Consider the following 15,684-nt stretch of genomic DNA (forward strand, 5'->3'; position numbering starts at 1 on the left):
ATCCCCCAGGACCCGAGCAAAGTTGGGCGTGGCAGCATGCATCTGTAATTCTAGTGCCCGTACATTGAGATAGGGGACAGAGACGAGAGCATCTGCAGAAGCTTGTGGGCCAGTTAACCTGGAGTATGAAGCAGCTAGCAGCAAAGATACCCTATCTCAAAGTGGAAGGTGAGAGCTGACACCCAAGTTTGTCCCCTGACCTACATACACAACATGGCATGTACATGCCTGCACATAAACACACATTGCACACGGGGATATTTTTTAAAAGGCTCTCAAGTTGGTGCATGGAGTCAAATGGAATCGTAACTGTGAGGTCACCATGGGGATGTTCAATCGAGAAAGAAGAGCTTTTTCCAACACCTGGGATCTGGCCTGTCCTATCTGTAAGGTTTCAGTGCAGCTAGAGCTGGTCTGGCACTCCCAGATAGACACTGGGGTTGCTAGGAGCTGCTCTGGTCCTCACAGATATAGGCCTTGATGATCTGTTTAAACAATTTCATGAAACATTGACAGCAGACCAGGCCACTCTGTTACCATAATGGGTCAAGAAAAAACCAAGACCCTTTTTTATCTGAACACAGAAAAAACATAGGCATTGTTCAAGCTATAGAGAAGGACTGAGCTGTACTCTGTGTCTATGCTTCAAGAATTGCCCTCCATAGGTCGGAATCCAACTTGGCCAACCCATAGATGTGCCCAAGTGGATTACATGGGAGAGCACTGACGGGGTGAACTGTACTAAGGCCACAGGAGGAGACTGACTTTCAATCAAAAATACTTAGTTTCATAAATAATAATTAAGTCTTGTTTTCAAGATGAAACAACACCAGCATGTATGGGGGAGGGGGGGATGTCCACCTCTTCATCCTATGCCCGACCCTCAGAGCAACCCTGTCGTTGGTACCAGTTGCAAAACACAGTGTTGGGGGGCGGGGGTTAGCTCTAGATTCCAGCTCCCTGAGGCCAGCTCAGACCCCACACACACACTGCCCTGGCTCACCAGGGCTACTGTTCAGCATCTCTAGGTTGGGAGCACCTTCAGAGAAAGGGACTGTGATCTGAATTTTACACACAGCCCAGCACCTAGTACAGAGCCTGGCACACTACAATGTCAAACATGGACTGAAGGAATAACGCAGCATGAGCCACACAGGCACCACCCGCCTCGGGACAAGTGACCCCGTGTGTCCTCTGGCTGACCATCAGCATCAGTGGGTAGTGTCCCAGGAGTGAGGAGAGTAAAACTAAAGCCCCTGGGGAGTTGCACAGAGTCACGTGCGTGGAAAGCACCTGGAGGAAAAGGGAGAGGGATGGATTGAGCAAGGGAGTCAAAGCTGAGGGCAGCCTACCCTAGACTGGAAGCTCAAACCTCTGAAGTGTATTGTGCTGGCAGCAAAGGCTCTGAAATGCTTTGAGCAGAGGCAGGAGGACTGGTGAGGACCGGGTGGTGACACAGGCACGGAGGACTCGCACTCGGAGACAGCAGGAGGTTAGAAGTAAAGAGACTCGATGGAGACCTGGCATCAGCCCTGCAGGCTCCCAAACCGGTCCCTTCTCCAGTGTGGTCCGGATGCTACTTCCCAGGCCCCAGGTGCCTGTTCAGGCACCCAATCACTCCACGGGTGCTGTGGGCTTTGCAGGACATTGGAGACCTTTCCGAATGGCCGAAATGCACACAACCCTTCCCCCAACTCCAACTTCTCAACTCCCATCTCTTCAAAAACAGAATGGCGCTTCTCCTTGAAGGCATCCTACCGTCTGGATCCACTTCCATCAGCCACATCTCCGCCATCACTGCCACTTCTAACCTTAAGGCTCTTGTGCATCTGTTCTCTTTCATCCCGCTCTGGCTAGCTTTTCACTCTCATCCAGCAACTTCCTGGTCCCGGGACAACTCTAGGATCAGGCTCAAACCCGCTTCTTGGTCCCAGCTGTCATCAGGACTTCGGGGCAATTAAGTTCTCTCTTCTGAATGTGTCTCTGAGCTAGGCCTTCTCTCATGTCATGTGACTGTCACCCCAGCGGCCTTCCGTCAATCCTGAACACAGCTGACAAATCTTTCTGAAGAATGGCCAGGTGGTCATTACCCCTTTAGCGTCTTCACAAAGATGGAGAAATGGCCTGACTTGATGAGCCCAACCCCCAATCAAACGCTGTAAACCATGTAAACACGCACAACGGAGAGCAGGAATGCACAAAACACATGCAAAGAGAGAACCCCTCAACTGTGAAGGAAGAGTTGCAGCTGTGTGACTGACAGCTGTGTGCCCTGAGCTGACCAGAATTCACGCCTGGGACTCTCAGGGGAAGAAAGCCCTGGTAAGATCGTAGGCTCTGGAGGGTTCCAATTAGAAGTAGGCATGCGGCAGCCAAAACCACAACCCAGGCTCCACCCATCTCTGCTCCAATGGTTATTGGAAATCAGTCCTCTCCCTGTGCCTGGCAATGCATAAAGTGAATTCCTTCTAAAAGAAGATAGTATCCCCTAGAACACAATATCCATCATTTCATTAAAGTTACTAAGTATTTCAAAATATAGGATCGTCTGGCAAACAACCAAGAGAGAAAGTCCAATGACAGAAACAGACCTAGAGGTGATTCAAAAATGGAGAGAAAAAACAAGGTCTTTAGTACAAACATGATTATTAAGGAAGATTACAAGTGGAAGTGGTAGAGAGTAGAAGAAATATGAAAAATTGCACCAAGAATTAAATTCTACAACAACAGCAATCAGCTGGGCATGGTGGTGCACGCCTTTAATCCCAGCACTCCGGCGGCAGAGGCAGACAGATCTCTGTGAGTTCAAGGCCAGCCTGAGCTACAAAGCTGAGTTCTAGGACAGTCAGGGCAACACAGGGGAACCCCTTCTCGAGGGGAAAAAATACAAAACGAAACAATAACGAAAATCAAATTGAGCTTTAAAATTTTTCTTTTTAAGGTAAAGTCTCAGGGGGCTGGAACCACAGGCTCAGAGATGAAGAGTTATTTGTTGCAGAGGACCGTATTCAGTCCCCAGCACCCACGTGACCGCTCAAACATCAGTAACTCCAGTTCCAGGAGATCCAATGCCCTCTCCACAAGCATCGGGTATGCACGTGATACACATGGATACAGGCAGACAAAACACTCATACACATAAAATAACCTAAAATATTTTTTAAAGAAACCATAAAGGGCTTGGAGTACAGGTCCATAGTAAAAGTCTTGCCTAGTGTGTTTCAGGCCCTGGGTTTGAAACCTGACTACACACACACACACACACACACACACACACACACACACACACAAAATAAAAACAATAAGAACAGAAACTAACAGATGTGGAGAAACTGGAGTCCTGTGCACAGACTGTAGAACATAAAATGGTACATACAGTGCTAGGGAAAACAGGATAGCAGCTCCTAGAATAACTAAAAATAGAAGGACCATGTGACCTAGTTACAGAATATAATAAAGGTTTCATGTGGTAAGAACCAAATAAAAACGGAAGTACTCTATATGTGTTAAATGGTAAAGAAGTACATAAATAGTACTCAATTTATAACATTTACCATGAAAAAGACCTAAAGTTTGCTTGTGGGAGTGGGTTTTTGTAAAGTGAGTTAGCCGAAGTCAGGTGAAAAGATCACACCAGGTGTGGAACCGTCAACAAACTGGGGCATCTGGTCCACACCCAAGGCATGCCCGTTTTGTGTGTCCTTCTGGGGCTGTGGGTTGTTCACTAGGCACTTTTTGTTTTCACATCCTTTTTAAGATTTTTATTTTATGTGTGTGAGGGTTGTACCTGCGTGTGTGTGTGTGTGTGTGTGTGTGTGTGTGTGTGTGTGTGTGTGCACCACCTGTGTGTAGTGCCCATGGAGGCCAGAAGAGGGCGTCAGATCCTCTGGAACGGGAGCTGTAGACAGCTGTAGGTCAACATGTGAGTGTACAAACTGAACCGGGGTTCGGCTGAAGCAGAGGGGCCTCTTAACTGAGGAGCGTCCCTGTAGCCCTTCACATAATGTTTCTGGTGGGGAAAATTAAACACAAAATTTACCTCAAGCTCCAAGTGGTCCCAAACATATCAATAGTGCTGAAGCTGGTCTGCATTTCAAAACATAACAGCAAACTTGTTTACTGACTTATTCCTTTAATCAGCTTTTTCAAAAACACAACAGTCCCAACTGTACCAGACAAGGATACTCTTATTTGTCCTTGTTATAAAAATGTAGCAAAACTGGTCCAAGGACCCAAAAGACAGACAAAGATTTCTGGGATCAGAAAACCCTTATCTGAGTGGTAAGGAGGGCGACTACCCTTAGGGGGAGGAGCCAAGAACGGACCAGAGCAGAGTTTGAGAGCTGATTGGCTAAAGCAGGTATCCATCATTACCTACCAAATAGCTTAAAGTGTTTGTCAGAGGCCCCAAGCTCCTCCCAGAATTCTAGGCCGTGGTTCTGGGAAGGCCTTTTTGACCTTACTGAAACCCAGCCGGGATTCATTCCCACGCCAGGCAGGAAGGGCTGGCCCAAGAGTCCAGGAAGGTGCCAGGCTTCCTCAGGACAACATCTACTACTGGGATCTGGCTGCAGCTCCGCTAGGGACCTATGACGTGGAAAGGCTGCCTCCAGCCCAAGATCATGGACGAAGAGGCCCGCATAGCTGCAGAGTAGTCTGGCAGTACCCTGCAGGGCGGACTTCAACCCTGGGCCTGTCCTCCTGTTTAAGAGTCCACTCACTGGCCTGGAACAGAATAAGCTAGTGTGCATTATGCATTTTCAGACCATCTCAGGAATCCTTCACCACCACCACTCCAGGGAGGCTGGTAAAGAGGCCGAGTCTCAGAAGTCCATATTCATTATCGGGGTTCATTTACACTCACCATTTCCAGCTGGCCCTTTAGATGTGGGTGCTATGAACCCCACTCACAGAGAGGGGCCTCACACTTCCAGACCTATATGGCCAGGAAAACGCTGGGCAGTACTTCAGCACCGCTCCACAGACTGCCACTGTCTTAATCTGTTTTCTACCGCTGCGAAGAGACTCGAAGACCACGGCAACTCTTATAAAAGAAGACATTTAACTGGGGCTGGCTTACAGCTTCAGAGGTTTAGTCCATTGTCTTCACGGTAGAGAACATGGCAGCGTGCAGGCAGACATGGCACTGGAGAAGTAACAGAGTGTTCTACATTCAGATTCACAGGCAGCAGGAAGAGAAAGCCATTGGGCCTGGCTTGGGCTTTTGAAAACCTTCAAGCCCACCTCAACATGGTTCCTCCAACAAGGCCACACCTCCTAATCCTTTCCAAATAGTGCCACTCCCTGATGACTGGGCATTCAAATATTAGCGCCTATGGGGGCCATTCCTATTCACACCACCATAGTCACCTGCCAATTCCCTGTGTTTACAGAGATTCCTAGTGAAAACTGCTTTTGAAGGATTTGTTACAATTGGGCTGAGCTGAGAGTTGGGGGAGGGTCAGTTCACCCAGGAGCAGGCTAGCCTGACAGCACCCTCCGTATCTGTCTAGGCATCACATGTTCAGAGGGAGGTACTGGCACCCAAAGGTGAAATTTCAAGAGGCCTGGAGCCAGGAGCAAAGTCAGTGGGTAGAGCCAGGCAGTGCCCATCCGATACTCCATGGAATCACCAAGAGCCTTCAGAAGGGACAGTAATTCATTCAAAAGACCCAACCAAGTGACCCTCCTGCACCGGATGTCTCCGCTCACAGAGCAAGAGCGGTCCTTCCCTGTGCTCCGAATTCTCTGGCCCTTCCACCTGTGTGTAAAATACGAAGTTCTGATCTCAGTCCACAGACTCGTATTCGGCTTCCCTGACTTGCATCCATCCCTCTTCCTGTGGCTGGTCCCACCTCATCTTCATTCGCCTGAAGATCTCAACAACATGCCAAGCCCGGGGGTTTGCACTGTTACTCCCTTAGTTTGAAAAGTTTTGTCTTTTTTTTTTTTTTTTTTTTTAATGTTATTGGTTTATATATACACGCTGTGTTTACAGAGTTGTTACATGTAGACTGGGTCTCACTGTGTAACCCTGGCTAGGCTGGAACTCTCTATGTAGACCAGGCTGGCCTCAAACTCACAGCCTTCTTCTGCTTCTGTCTCCTGAATGCTGGCAGTGAAGGAGTGTGCCGCCACACCCAGCCTTGTGAGTACCGGGGATCTAACTCACACAGCCAGGCTGGGTGGGAAGGAAGTGCTTTCACTGGCAGACATCTCAGTCTCACTAACGCAGTTTTACTTTTCCTAAATTCCCTACCTTCGGGTCCTGCCCTGCGTTACCTTGTTCGGGAAGCCTTTCCAAGTCCTCTGTCCCAACAGCACTCTGCCTCGGCTCCCTTTTCCCGTACTCGTGATACATAATCCCGCCTGCCACCTATACACAGTCATCCCTTTATCTGACCAGCATCCTTCCTTCTGCTAGGAGGCTGGCTCTGTGCCCCAGCAGCAGCAGGGACTCTGCTGTGTTCACTGTCCTGTAGAAGATGGCTCTGGATGCCTGCTGTGGAGAATTACCTAAGCACAGTCCTCTCTGCGGCCACAGAACGACAGCACGGCCACCTGCTTTAGAGGAATAAACCACGGCATGGAAAAGCTCAGGCGGTTCACAGTTACCCAGCCCTAACCAGCTTTCAGATCTCAGGCCATGGACTGGAGAGATGGCTCCACGGGTCAGAACGCTTGCTGTGCACGCACAGAGACTTTAAATCCCGAAAACCCACATAGAAAGCAGGACAGGATGACACAGAGCCCTGGGAGCCCAGCTCTGTTTGGGGAGAACCAGGAGGATCACTGGAGCTCAGGGTAAGTGAGTATCCTGCTAGGATCCTTCTTTCTTTCTTTCTTTTCTTTCTTTTTTCTTTTTTTTCTTTTTCCTGCTAGGATGTCTCTTGTGATTAAACACTATGAACAAAAGCAACTTGGAGGGGAAAGGATTTACTTTAGCTCACACCTTGTAGTCCATCATCCAGCAAAGTCAGGGCAGGAACTCCATGCAGGAACCTGGAGGCAGGAATTGATGCAGAAGCCATGAAGGAGTACTACTTACTGGCTTGGTCTTCATGACTTGCTCATGTTTTGTTATACTCCCCTGGGACCACCGACCCTGGGGTGGAACCTCCCACATCAATCACTAATCAATAAAATGTACCCCAGGACTGCCCACTGCCAAATCTGGAAGGGATATTTTCTCAATTGATGCTCTCTTCTCCCAAGTGATTTTTTTTTTTTTTTCGAGACAGGGTTTATCTGTGTAGCTTTGCGCCTTTCCTGGAGCTCACTCTGTAGCCCAGGCTGGCCTCGAACTCACAGAGATCCGCCTGCCTCTGCCTCCCAAGTGCTGGGATTACAGGCATGCGCCGCCACTGCCCGGCTCTCCCAAGTGATTCTAGCTGTGTTAGTTGGCATAAAAACTAGATAACACTCCAGCCAGGTCTCCAAAGCGAGTTCCAGAAAGGCGCAAAGCTACACAGAGAAACCCTGTCTCGAAAAACCAAAAAAAAAAAAACTAGATAACACGACGGGCACTCGCCTTTAATCCCCAGCACTCGGGAGGCAGAGCCAGGCAGATGGATCTCTGTGAGTTCAAGGCCAGCCTGGTCTGCAGAGCCAGATTCAGGACAGGCACCAAAACTACACAGAGAAACCCTGTCTCGAAAAACAAAAACAAAAACAAAAATAGATAACACAGTGAAACACCATGTCTCAAGTGATTAAAGTGGAAAGAGACAGAGAAAGACACCCAAAATCTTACTCTGGACTTCACCCTTTTCTTTGTATGCACGTGCATACACATACACACACACACACACACACACACACACACACACACACACACACGTTAAATAATAAAAGATACCAGGCCTGTCTAATGTCTGTGCCCTTCTGTCTCTCCCCCAGACAGGCTGTGTGAGTACTATAGACAGGGAACTGTGCTGGGGAGCTCCAGGCCCCCATTAGCTTCCAGCACGGCCACCCTAAGCAGTCCCTGCAATATAACAGAATCAGAGGGAGATTGAGGCTTCACATGCCCGGCTGCTCACTGATGTATCCTCCAGGACACATCCTGTGCCTGGCAGCTGCCAGGTTCCAGATCTACAGTTTAATGAGAAAATGTGTTTACAGCAGAGAGAGAGAGTGCTTCCTGCTTTCCCTCATTACCTTATCCAGTGCTCCCAAGGACAGCAAGAGGAAGAAAGACAGGGTTGTCCCTACACCGACAGGAAGAGATGGAGGCCTGGAGAAGGTGGGGAGCTAAGCCCAGACCCACAGCACCTAAGCCAGGAATCACGAATGCAGCTCCAACCACTGCTACTGAAGGGAGAGCAAAGGGTCTGATGGGAACGGACCAATTTAGAGAACCCGAGGGGCAGCACACAAGCTGAGTTCTGAAGGAGTAATTACAGAAAGACGGAGAAGGATAGCGTGGGTCTGAGGCTGGCGCCCTGGAGTTTGCTACGGACTGACAGTTTGTGTATCCTCTAAATTCATATGTTGAAATCCAAGCCCCCGAAGTTATGGTATAGGGAGGTGATTAAGTCTGGAGACGCAGACCTCATGTAAGGGAGTAGTGTCCTTATAAAAAGACACCAAAGCTGGGCATGATGGTACACACTTATCACGCCAGCACTTAGGAGGCTGAGGCAGGAGGATTGTGAGTTCAAGGCCAGCCTGGGATATATATAGTAACCCTCTGTCTCAAAAATCAAAACAACAAAGAAAAAAAGACACCAGTAATTTTGCTCCCCATTTCTCTCTCTCTCTCCACTTCACTTTATGGGGACACAGGAGAAAATGGCTATCTGCATGCTAGGAAGGAATCCTCAGCAGAAAACCAATTCTTCCAGGACTTTGCTCTTGGGCCACTACCCTGTAGAACTCTGAGAAACAAAGGTGTGTTGTTTAAACTGCCTCGTCTATGGTAATTTGTTAGGCTATGAAGACACAGTCTGAAGGTCTGGAACCCCAACCACATACTTCCAGCAGGTCTCTGTCAGCCTGCTGTCGTCTGGTAGGATAGACCACTATACCCTGCTGGCTTTCCAGGGCTGACCCTCCCTGCTTTTTTTTTGTTGTTGTTGTTTTGTTTCTAATTTATTAATTTTTATTTTATGTGCATTGCTGTTTCACTTGCATAAATGTCTGTGTAAAGGTGTCAGATCCCATGCCGGGCGGTGGTGGCCCACGCCTTTAATCCCAGCACTTGGGAGGCAGAGCCAGGAGGATCTCTGTGAGTTCAAGGCCAGCCTGGTCTCCAAAGCAAGTTCCAGGAAAGGCGCAAAGCTACACAGAGAAACCCTGTCTCGAAAAACCAAAAAAAAAAAAAAAAAAAAAGGTGTCAGATTCCCCTGGAACTGGAGTTACAGACAGTTGTGAGCTGCCATGTGGGTGCTGGGTATTGAACCCAGGTCCCCTGGAAGAACAGCCAGTGTTCTTAACCACTGAGCTGTCTCTCCCCGCCCCCTCCCTGCTTTGTATATATATGTATATAAAAGCAGCTATTGAACCAGCAGCATAGGAACATTTTCAAGGCTCCTCCAAAGCCTCACAGAGCCTCCTGGTCTCTGCCTTAGGATTTGGCCCCAGCCCTTCCATGAGGGATAAACCTGGGGATGTGATCCAGGGCATGTATCTGGAACTCTGCTTCCGGCCAAGACCTCTGGAAAGTTTCACTAAGGCCTTTCTTCCTTTCTTCCTAGCAACAGATAATATAGATGCCCTGACTCTGCTGAATACAGTCTGTCTTCTCAAGATCCCTACAAGCCCAGGGTGGGAGCTCACATGTATAATCCGCTCATCCAGGAGTCTAAGGCAGGAGGATTGCTTTGAGTTTGACGCCATTCTGGACTACATAGTGAGTTCCAAGCCAGCCAGGGCTACAGGATCAGACACCGTTGTCAAAGAAATAATCAATTAAAAAAAGAACATTTAGTTAATGCCTTGCTTATTCTGCCAGTCAACACATGATCCTCCCCAGCAGCTGCTGCCATCCTCTCCTGCCAGTCCCACCTCTAGCTTGCCAACCTCCAGGCAAAGAGGGTAAGGAAGGAAGTCTCTAGAGCATGGCTCAGACAGAGCAGACCGCCTGCGTATCACCTGTTGTAAAGCACTCTGGAAACAACTGGTTGCAAAGCCAAGAGTGCCGGGCGGTGGTGGCGCACACCTTTGGGAGGTAGAGGCAGACAGACGGACCTCTCTGAGTTTGAGGCCAGCCTGATGTTCAGAGCGAGTTCCAGCCAGGACTACACAGTGAAACCCTGTCTCAGAAAAATAAAACAAAAACAACAACAAAGCCACTGACAAGAATGTGCACTAAGGCTGGGTGGCGGCGGCGCACGCCTTTAATCCCTGCACTCAGAGGCAGGAGGATCTCTGTGAGCTCGAGGCCAGCCTGGGCTACAGAGTGAGTTCCAGGACAGGCTCCAAAGCTACACAGAAAAACCCTGTCTCAAAAAACCAGAAAAAAAAAAAAAAAAAAGAATGTGTACCATAGAGGTGGAAAAACTGCTTCATTACAGACCGTGCGCAGTGCCACTCCATGCGTACACTCTGTCAAAAGTCTACTGAACATCTGAGTTGCGAACTCCCCTGTCAACATCTGGTGTAGGAAGCTGGTCAAGGCTTCAAAATAGATCTGTGCTTCCAGATATTTTGTGTTTACTGATATTTTGCCGGCAGCAGGTAAGGCTTCTCTGGTTGGCCTATTTTGAAGATAACCAACCTGTATGGTATTCATGCCAAATGTAAAGCAGTTATGCCTAAGCGCCCTACCCAGGCAGGCACACCGCCCATGTAGAGAATGTGGTGTAGAGTCCAGTAAGGCAGGGCACTGTGGCACATGCCTGTAAGCCTAGAACGTGGGAGGTGGAGGAGGAAGATCAGAAGTTAAAAGTCACCCTTGGTTACACAGTAAAGTTGAGACTAGTCTGGGGGATACATGAAACCCTCTCTCAAACAAACAGAACAAAACAAAGGCTGGGGAGAAAGTGCTCTCGGTCATGAAAGTGTGCTGTGGAGTATTACTTTAACTGGGCAAAGGTGTGTTACATTTGTTTATGCTGCATTTGTTTAATGAGGTAAGGATGTGTGTTTAATTATGTAAAGATGTGTTGCATTTGTTTCACCTTGGCACCTGATTGGTCTAATAAAGAGCTGAACAGCCAATAGTTAGGCAGAGAAAGGATAGGTGGGGCCGTTGGGGAGGGAGAATAAGTAGGAAGAGAACTCTAGGCTCAAAAAGAAGGAGGAGGGGCTGGAGAGGTGGCTCAGAGGTTAAGAGGTTAAGAGCACTGGCTGCTCTTCCAGAGGTCCTGGGTTCAATTCCCAGCACCCACATGGTGACTCAGAACCATCTATAATGAGATCTAGTGCCCTCTTCTGGTGTGCAGGCATACGTGCAGACTGACGCAGTATACATAATAAATAAATAGATAGATAGATAGATAGATAGATAGATAGATAGATAGATAGATAGATAGATAAATAGATAAATCCTTAAAAAAAAAAAAAAAGGAGGCGAGGCCAGACAGTGGTGGCACACACCTTTAATCCCAGCACTCAGGAGGCAGAGCCAGGCAGATCTCTGTGAGTTCGAGGCCAACATGGTCTACAGAGCGAGATCCAGGACAAGCACCAAAACTACACAGAGAAACCCTGTCTCAAAAAACCAAAAAGGAGGAGAAGAGAAAGAGGAGAAAGAGGGGGACAAGCCCGGGGCAAGAAGCCAGGCAGCTCCAGGAGACACAAGAAGCAGTGACAGTAAGTTATACAGGAAGTAAGAAAGGTAAAAATCCCCGAGGCAAAAGGTAGATGAAGAGAAACAGGTTAGTTTAAGTTAAAAGAGCGAGCCAGAAACAAGCCTAAGCTAGGCTGAGCATTCACAGCTAATGATAAGTCTCTGTGTCATGATTTGGGAGGTGGTTGGCGGCCCAAAAGAAAAAGCCTGGTACAATAGTGCTTGCTTTGCAGGCCTAAGAACCTGAGTGGGAACCCCAGAACCCAGATTTAAAAAAAAAAAAAAAAAAAAAAAAAAAGCAGCCAGACGTGGCGGCACAAGTTTATAATCCCAGCGCTGGAGAGGTTGGGATAGGCAGATCCCTAGGGCTTGCTGGCCATTCCTGCGCTGCCTACTCAGCAAACTCCAGGCCAGTGTGAAGCTTTGCTCCCCTCCCGATGGAGACGATGCCTGGAGAATACCTCCCAGGTACCGTATCCCAGGGCTTAGATTTGGACATCTGACTAGAGCAAGGAGGAAATGCAGAAAGCCCAGACTTACAGACACATGCACAGAAAAACGGGGTTCAGATGAGCTGTGTGCATTCTAAGGGAGTGGTACCAGCCACGCTGCAGCCTAGAACCTCAGGGAGTTTGTCTTCACGTACTCCACAGAGAGGAGGAGTTAAATAGTCCTGTAGGCGGTCTCTGTAGGTGAGCCGTCTCAGGCTGTAAACATCCAGAAGGAGGAATCGGCAGCTGTTGGCTTTGCACAAACTGCCAGTATTCACACTCTGACCAGAGGCAAGGCTTTGTCTATTCAGAGGCCCTGCCTCCGGAAGGGGGGGCTTTGCCGATTTTCCGTGGGTCTGAGGTATTGGGCATGGGCATGAGGCCCTGCCCATGTCAACAGTACACCTTCCCTCAGGACTTCATCCACTCCTTACACAGTCACTTAAGCCTTCCTTGGCTCCCCACACCTAAAACTACCCCCTGGTCTCCACAGACACACCATGTACACACACATGTACACATGCATGTACATTATACACACAGGTGCATACACACTTAAACGCCTACATATATACAAACATGGCTGACCTGTAACTCGCTATGTAGACCAGGCTAGTCTTGAACTCATAGAGATCTGCCTACCTTTGCCTCCCAAGTGTTGGATTTAAAGGCGTGTTGCCACCATACGTGTTGGATTTTTCATACTTAGTATCCCTGGGTGGCCTGGAGCTCACTTTGTAGATCAGGCTGGTCTCAAACTCCCTGAGATCCACCTATCTCTGCCTCCTAAGTGCTGGGATTAAAAGCATGTACCACCATACTCAAGTAGCATTTGGTTTTAAAAAAAAAATTAAGTTCTTATTGATTGCTGAGAGAGAGAGAGAGAGAGAGAGAGAGAGAGAGAGAGAGAGAGAGAGAGAGAGCGAGCACCTTTCAGTTTTATAATAGTGTTCTCTTAGGGGGAAAATAACAATTTATTCATCCATTTTTTGAGCCCCTTCTATGAGCCAGCAGGGCCTGTGCTGGGCTCTGGAACACAAAGTAGGAGGTGACGTGGCTCTTCTTCTGGGATGTCTTTCTAAGTCTCTCTTGATGTGGGATGTCCTTCTGTACGCTGTGAATATGTGTTGCTCTCATTAGTTGATAAATAAAGCTGCTTTGGCCTATGGCAAGGCAGGATAGAGCCAGGTGGGAAATCCAAGCAGAGATACAGGTAAAGAAGGGCAGAGTCTGGGAGAAGCCAGCCAGCCACCCAAGGAGCAAGATGCCAGCAGACCGGTAACGCCACAGTCATATGGCCATACATAGATTAATAGAAATGGGTTAATTTGAAAGAGCTAGCTAGTAATAAGCCTGAGCTGTTCGGCCACACAATTTGTAATTAATATCAAGCCTCTGAGTGATTATTTACAAGGGGCCACGGGACAGGGCGGGACAGAGAAAAGCCTCTGTTGACAGTCTCTTCCGGGCAGAGCCTAGTTCTGATGGCCGTAGCAGGGTAGCCCCTGTTGGCACCTGTGCAGAGAAAAGCTGGCGTGAAAGAAGATGCTGGACGTGAGACAAGCAGGCCAGAGACTGTGGAGCTTGCACCACGCCCTGACCCGTACAGCCGAGAAGATGCTGAGGGAACAGAGAGCCGGTTGGGTCCTGGTGCCCTCCTCACATGTCCCATGATTCCCCCTGCCTTATCAACTGCCACAACTGTGTCTGGCATACACGTAGCGCTCAGTAACTGTCCCCCGAGGTCCCTTCATCATCTGAAGTATAAGTCAGGGGTAGGTAAGAGTTGCCTCTGGCATTTGGGAGCACAGGGACAAAGGCTAAGCTGAAAGCTGGGTGTGGAGACATGGGGAGACAGAGTCTGGTGGATCTCTGTGAGTTGGGAATCAGCCTGGTTTACAGACTGAGTTCCAGGTCAGCCAAGGCTTCCAAGTGAGACTCTGTTAAAAAAAACAAAAACAAACAAAAAAACACAACGTGGGGGAAGGGATAAGCTGAGCAGAGAACAGACAAATCCCTCCCAGGAGCTCCCGCCATCAACAGGATGTGAACACATGCCACAGATTTAAAAGCGACTACTTCAGGCAGGCTCAAAGCGGTCACGTGGCCGGCTCTGCTAGCATTGTGTGGGTCATGTCCAGTCTATGGAAGCTTCCCAGGGACCGTCTCTCAGCACGTCACGGTCCCTCCATGGGGAGGAAAGGGGGAGCTGAAGGTGAGAGGGGGTATGGACAGGCTCCAAGACAGACCCCAGATCCTTAGCAACTTGATGTTTTGGAAGGAAAAAGAAAAAGGGTTAACAAGCTTGCTGAAGCTGCACAAATTCCCAGCCAAGGCAGGGAGCAGAGCTCACTGAAGGATCGCCAAGCTGGAACGCTGAACTGAATCTAATAAGACAAATTTGAACGGGGGTACACTGTGCAAACCCAGTGACCGGAAACCAGAGGGAGTGGATCTGACTCAGCATTCAAGAAGGGACATCCTTAAGATCAGTTCCCAGTGAGTTCCTCAGATGCCTGTGAGGAACGAGAAGCTTGAGTGGACCTTGGAAGGTTCCTATCAGTCCTGCTGGACCTCCAGCTGCCTGCAGACCACAACCCTGATCTGTTTGCGGATGGTGCTGCCCAGGAGCCCAGGAGAACAAGACTGAAGATAACTCAGGGACACCCATCACCCCTCCTCCCCAGACCTCACTTCTGGAATATAAGATCCAGGTGGATGGGAGGATTTTAGATAAATCTCACTCTCCAAACTTCCAAACCCACTAGTTTGGATACCAAAGGACACTTTGTAAATACTACATAATAAAACTAACCATAAGAACAATGCTGCAGGGTGGTGGTGGCTCATGCCTTTAATCCCAGCACTCAGGAGGCAGAGGCAGGTGGATCTCTGTGAGTTCCAGGACAGCCTGGTTTAGAAAGTGAGTTTTAGGATAGCCAGGGCTATTACACAGAGAAGCCCTGTCTCAAAACAAAATTACCCACTTTTTAGCCGGGTGGTGGTGGTGGCACACTCCTTTAATCCCAGTACTCAGGAGGCAGAGGCAGGAGGATCTCTGTGAGTTCGATGCCAGCCTGGGCTACAGAGTGAGTTCCAGGAAAGGCACAAAGCTACACAGAGAAACCCTGTCTCAGCAAACAAACAAACAAACAAAAAAAAAAAAGAACAATGCAGTGAGGGGCTGGAGAGATGGATCAGTGGTTAAGAGCACTGACTGCTCTTCCAGAGGTCCTGAGTTCAATTCCCAGCACCTACATGGCAGCTCACAGCTGTCTATAACTCCAGTTCCAGTGGATTCAACACCCTCACACAGACATACGTGCAGGCCAAACACCAATGCTCAGAAAATAAATAAATAAATAAATAAATAAATAAATAAATAAATAAATAAATAAATAGAAAAAATGCAGTGAGGAGGAAAATAAGAATAGAAAGAGCAGGGCTGGAGAGAGAACT

The sequence above is a fragment of the Peromyscus maniculatus genome, chromosome 20 (assembly GCF_049852395.1).
Source record: "Peromyscus maniculatus bairdii isolate BWxNUB_F1_BW_parent chromosome 20, HU_Pman_BW_mat_3.1, whole genome shotgun sequence".
NCBI lineage: Eukaryota > Metazoa > Chordata > Mammalia > Rodentia > Cricetidae > Peromyscus > Peromyscus maniculatus.